Here is a 6,117-nt window from a genome sequence, read left to right as displayed (position 1 = left end):
TTTAGCACACCTTGCTTTCCAAATTAACCAAACAGTAAAACAAGCCAAATCATATAATTTAACATCTAATTGCACAGATATATTGCTAATCAGAAAGTGATTACAGAACCACTGTGATATATCACTGTTGTGAGTCTGGTTTGTGAAACCCAGACTGACAGTATTCCAAACAATTCGAGTGACAGGGCATTCATAAAACAGGTGATGAGGAGATTCATTAGTTGCATCACAAAGGGAACAATGATTTTCTTGATGTCTAGAGAATCTAGATAACCTAGATTTAGTAGGCAGACAATTATGCATGAGTTTCCAGATGAAATGTTGGATTTTAGGAGGTAACTTATGCTTCCAAAACAGTTTCCAGTTGATAGCTAAATTATTTGTAGTAGGTTTATAAGAAAGTCTATCATCAAGAATAGCCCTGTAAGCAGATTTAATGGTAAATTTTCCATTATTAGATGGTTCCCATATCAACTTGTCATTTCCTGAGAAGGGAATTCTTATTCTAGTGATTTCAGTAACAATATTCACATCAAAAAGAGCATTTAACATATCTAAATTCCAAGTTTTTGTATCATGATTAATCAACTGACTAACAAAAGTAATATCAGAAGAGTAGAAATGAGATGGTGGGGGCTTGTGCATATTTGGGATCCAATTATCCTTCCAGATATGCACAAAAGATCCATCACCAATCTCCCACACATAAAACTTTTTAATAATGCTCAAACCTGTAAATGCCATTCCATATCCAAGATCCCCGATTATCAACAAAATCAGTCAATGGATTAAAGTTTGCAAAATATTTTTCTCTTAAAATGACAGCCCAGGGTTCATCTGGAGAAGTAATCATTCTCCATGCTAGTTTAGTAAGAAGAGCTAGATTTAGAATGTCAGTTCTTCTTATGTTTAGGCCACCTAGTTCTTTAGGTAGAGCAATGTCAGTCCATCCTTTAAGAAAGCAACCTCTTTCGTTTTATTTTTTTCCCCATCAGAACTTCATTTGTATGTTATTCATTTTGTCAGTTAGGTCCTTGGGCATGGGGAATACTGCTAAATGGTGACTAGCAAGACTGCCTAACATACTTTGGTTTATTATAATTCTACCTGGTGGGTCTAGGAAAATACTGTTCCATATTTCAAGTCTAGCTTTATATTTGTCTAGGAGGTGAGCAAAAGATTCAACTTTCTTTTTTAAAGTAGCAGAGGGACTCCCAAATACTTCTCCTACAAGGACATTCTATTAATTCTCAAAATATTAGATATTTCATTTTTCACAGAACAAGGAATCTTATAACTGAATGATAGAGCAGATTTATCGAAATTTATAGCTTGGCCAGAAAATGTGCTAAATTGCTCAATTAATGTGGCTAAGTTCCTAGCATCACTAGTTCTTGCTTTAATGAAAAATAAGCAATCATCTGCAAAAAATAAGTGAGAAATAGAAGGACAGTTCTTATTAGCCTTAAAACCATGGATGAGGTTATTTCGTTCAGCTTGAATTAAGCTCCTAGAGAAAGACTTCATGCATAAGATTAAAAGATATGGGGATAAGAGGTCTCCCTGTCTAAGACCCCTTTGTGGTTTATAAACCTCACCTGGAGAACCATTCAGCAAAATAGAAGTCGAGACTGTGGAAATGCGTTGCTCAATCATACCACAAAAATCATCAGAGAAACTTAGATTCTTAAGACTAGCAATCAGAAAACTCCACTCTACCCTGTCAAAAGCTTTTGACATATCCAATTTTATGGCAACACAACCATCCTTAGCCTTAGTTTTTTTTCATGTTATGAATCTGTTCATGAGCTATAATGATGTTGTCATGAATCATTCTACCAGACAGGAAAGTTGTTTGAGCTGGGGAGATAATTTTATGGAGAATATTCTTTAATCTAGAAGCAAGTAACTTGGATATTATTTTGTATGACACATTGCATAGACTAATAGGTCTGAAATCTATAGCACTTTTAGGGCAGTTATGCTTGGGGATGAGAGTAGTAAAATTGTGATTTAGTTGTTTCAAAAGATGATGGGAGTGGAAAAAATCTTTGACCATTTTTACGACATCAGGGCCAACAGTTTCCCACATAAGTTGGTAAAAACCTGGTGAGAAACCATCTGGTCCTGGGGTTGTCCAAGGTTTCATATCAAAAATAGTCTTTTTAATTTCCTCAGCAGTAGGAGAAGCAACTAACATAGCATTATCAAAATTAGATATATTAGCATGCACATTGTCCAAGTAACTATCAGGATTGGGAGGAGCCGAAGTTCTACTCATGGAGCTAAAGTGTCTCAACAATTCACATTCAATATCTTTTATATCTTCCAACCAAATACCTAAGTTATTTTGTAAAGAGTCTATCTGAGTTTTATGTCTTCTATAGTTGGCTTTGTGATGAAAATAAGCAGTGTTTCTATCATCCAAAAGTAAAGCATCATCCTTACCTTTTTTCCTCCAAAAATCAGCCTCAATGTCATACCATTACTTGAGATTTTGCGTTAATTCATTAACTCTGCTAGTGTTATGATGATTAAACTGTCTAGTAAGATCAGAAATCTGAGACTCTAAGTTAGAAATTTGAGAACTTATGTTGCCAAAATGGTGATAATTCCAATGACTAAGACCAAGCTTGGTGTTTTTCAGGCAGTGGATTAGCTGGAAAGCAGAAGATCCATTAAAATTACAATTCCATTTGGTCTTTATCAGTTCAGAGCAGCTTCTATCTCTAAACCAAGCCTTATTTAGTCTAAAAGGCTTTTTAATATTGACTTCCAATTTGCTGGTTAACAGCATTATTGGGAAGTGATCACTTCCAAGGACAGTCAAGTGATACAAAGCAGCATTGGGAAATCTATCTCTCCAATCTAGAGAAATTATAGCTCTATTTAACCTTTCAAGAATCAGTTCATCTCCATCTCTCCTATTGGTCCAAGTGAACGGATTTCCAATATAATGCATGTTGAAAAGATTGTTATTGGTTATAAGAAGATTATTTCTATCTATCTATGTTTGACTAGGATTGTTACCTCCTTCCTTTTCATCTCTATGTAATATGAAATTTAAATCTCCTATTACAACCCAAGGATTAGTGTGAGATACTCTAATATTTCTCAGATGGTCCCATTGTTTATCCTGGTCAATACTGTTTAAAGCACCATACATACAGGTAATAAGAAAAGTGTCATTTTTGCTATAAAGTTTAACTAAACAATTAATCATGTTAAACTGCTTTTCGATGATTTGCAAATCAATATTATCCTTCCATAAAATACAAAGACCCCCAGAGAGACCTAATGGTTCCAAAAAAGAGACTTTGGGGTATTTGTATCTAGCAATCAGATATCTCATTCTTTTTTCCTGATTTTTAGTTTCTAACAAGAAAATGATGTCTGGGTTCTGGGTTCTAATAAGCATGTGTAAATGATTTCTAGTGTCTTTATTTCCAAACCCACAAACATTCCAAGATAAGATTTTCATGCTTATATTCCGGTTTTTAAGAATGATATGATGTAGAGCACTAAAATGTGAGAATATGTAGTAATGGCCAGAATCAACACAGAGATTGAAAGCAATGCAGACAAGAGCAAAATCTAAATAAAAATATTTAGGGAAGAAAATATTTGGTTGAAGGATTACCTTAGTCTCCCATTTAGTGTTGATGTCATGTTTCCCCTTTAGTGTGTTTCTTTCTGTAGCTTGTATTTCCAGTTGACCCTCAGTCTGACCAGTGATGGGGATGGTTATTGGGTTGTCTGAGATGGTTGAAAAAGGGACAGAAGAGTCAGCATTTTTTTGATCTTCATTTCTTGGTATTTTCCTTATCCTTGCTTGCAGATCATTGTCATCTGTCTGATCACTCCTTTCATTCATAGTTCTAATAATAAAACCATCTTTTGGAGGTACAAATGGAGTGTGCTTGACAATTTCCTTCGCTTGAAATGATGGAGTAGAGGATCCAGTAATACCTACTATGGTTTTCTTCTTAGGTTGAGTGTTGTTAGCTCCAAAGTAGCAAGGTTTTGCATGTGCTTTAACAAGAAAATCAGCAGCTGTAGAACATGCTCTCCTAGTATGTTTGATGATGAAACAGCTTGGACAGAGGTTGTGTGGCTGTTTTTCATAAAAAAAAATATATCCATCTAGTGTAACCAGCATCATTTTTTTCCATAACACCTCTTCTTAATGGATCATTAATGTCGATGATGACACAGACTCTTACACCCTCTTTATCCACTGGTATAACATCCATTGGTTCAATTCCAATTACTTCACCCATTACTCTTCCTATCTTTTCCACAGAGATAACATTCATATGCTCTGGAAGCAGTTTCTTCAGTTGAATCCAGAAGCATTGTTTGTTCCAATCTAATTCTTGGTAAACCGTTTCAGAATTGTATGGATGAAGAATTACCAGATATTTATTAATGCTCCAAGGTATGGTAATAAAGACTTTGTTACATGTATCTTCATCTTGAAACTTGAAAACCATTATATTGGTATCAATCTCTACCACTTTAACTGCCTCTTCAGGGATGAATGGCCAAGTGAACTTGATATGGCTCTGAACAGCTTTAAAACCCATCTTTCCTTCTTCCATTATTATCATACCTACTAAGCAGTGTTCCCATTCATTTCCTTGAACAGTTTCTTTTCATCTCCAGTTGGGATAATTGTTTCTGATACATCCCCCAAATCTAGAGCTGCTTGCCTGAATTTGGATACAAGATCTATAACTTGCTCATTATTCTCAGCTGCCATTTTCTTAGTATATGTTTGTGCTGAGATTGGTGTTTTGTCTATCAAGAAGGTAAGAGTATTTATAGGGTTTGTGATGTCAGAATTAGGGTTTCCTGGAGCGAGAGGATATTTTGAAGAGCATATATTGCGGTAATGGGATATGTGAGATATTCTTTGGTTATGATCGAATAATCTATTTTTGTTAACTGAATGAATGATTAACAGTAGAAAGAGAGAAAAAAGGCCACCTTTCCTTTGATTTTTTTTGACTAATTTGAGTTTTGAGCTTCCTTTTTGTCCGCCCTTTACTTTTTTGTTTCTTCTTCTTCTGAGTTAACTTGAATCGGTATTGAATGAAATGGTACCAATCAGACTTGAGGATCCATGGAAATACTTTAGCAAACGCCATTAAAGCTAACAGAGCAAACGTTGTAAACACCACTTCAAAAAAAAAAACGCCATTGTAGGGGAAACAATCTGTAAACACATTAAGGAAGAGGGAAGAAGGATTAGTTCTTCATTTCCTATTCAAAACAGAATCAATAAAATTTAGTAGATAAAAGATGTGGATTTTAGCAGATCTATAAGTGACCTAGCAAGAAAATCATTGAAGAATTATGGATAAAACAGATTTGTAATCAAATAATCATAGAACGAAAGTGGGTTAGGAAACGATTCCACCGATTCATTTTCGTAGAATCAGTATCGAAAGTGGGTTAGGAACGAAAGGGGAACCTATGAAGGTCTCCTGGAAGTTCACTATTTCTCCTTTTTCAGACCCTAAACATGCTCAAAGTTCAAAAATATTCTTTGGTAAAGATTGGAAATTTCCCGGGCTTGAAAATACATATGCAAACCGCGAAAATACGACTTCGGACGAGGATTCTACAGTGTTTCTAGTAAAATCTGAAGTCTGAAATTTTCTGGTGACGTATTTCAGCAAAATTACTCGTATACTCACATGGGTTCTCATTCATTCATTCACAAATCAGCAAGTTCATACTTATATAAAGATATTACATGAGATATACTTACTATGGGAGTCCCTAAATCATTTGAAGGCTTAGCAACGATGAAATCTCCATCGGCAATACCGCTGTCTCCATTCGGTTCGGGATTTCGGGAATTCTCCATTTTCTCATGTCCCAGAAAAGAGAACGCTTCATCAACATGCTGCTTATCTATAATGATTTCTTCCTGGATTCATCAACAATAAGTATTATTATTTCATTCAAGGAGATGCCATGATCACCTGCACGAAAAAGATACTTACATCGACTTCCTCATCAGTGTTGGATTCATGAATTGTTTGCCCGGAACAATTTGAAGACCGTCAATCGATGAAGCAAAAGTCTGAAAATAAATAACAAACCTTA

The sequence above is a fragment of the Papaver somniferum genome, chromosome 8, assembly GCF_003573695.1.
Source record: "Papaver somniferum cultivar HN1 chromosome 8, ASM357369v1, whole genome shotgun sequence".
Lineage (NCBI taxonomy): Eukaryota > Viridiplantae > Streptophyta > Magnoliopsida > Ranunculales > Papaveraceae > Papaver > Papaver somniferum.
Note: the sequence above shows the minus strand (reverse complement) of the source record.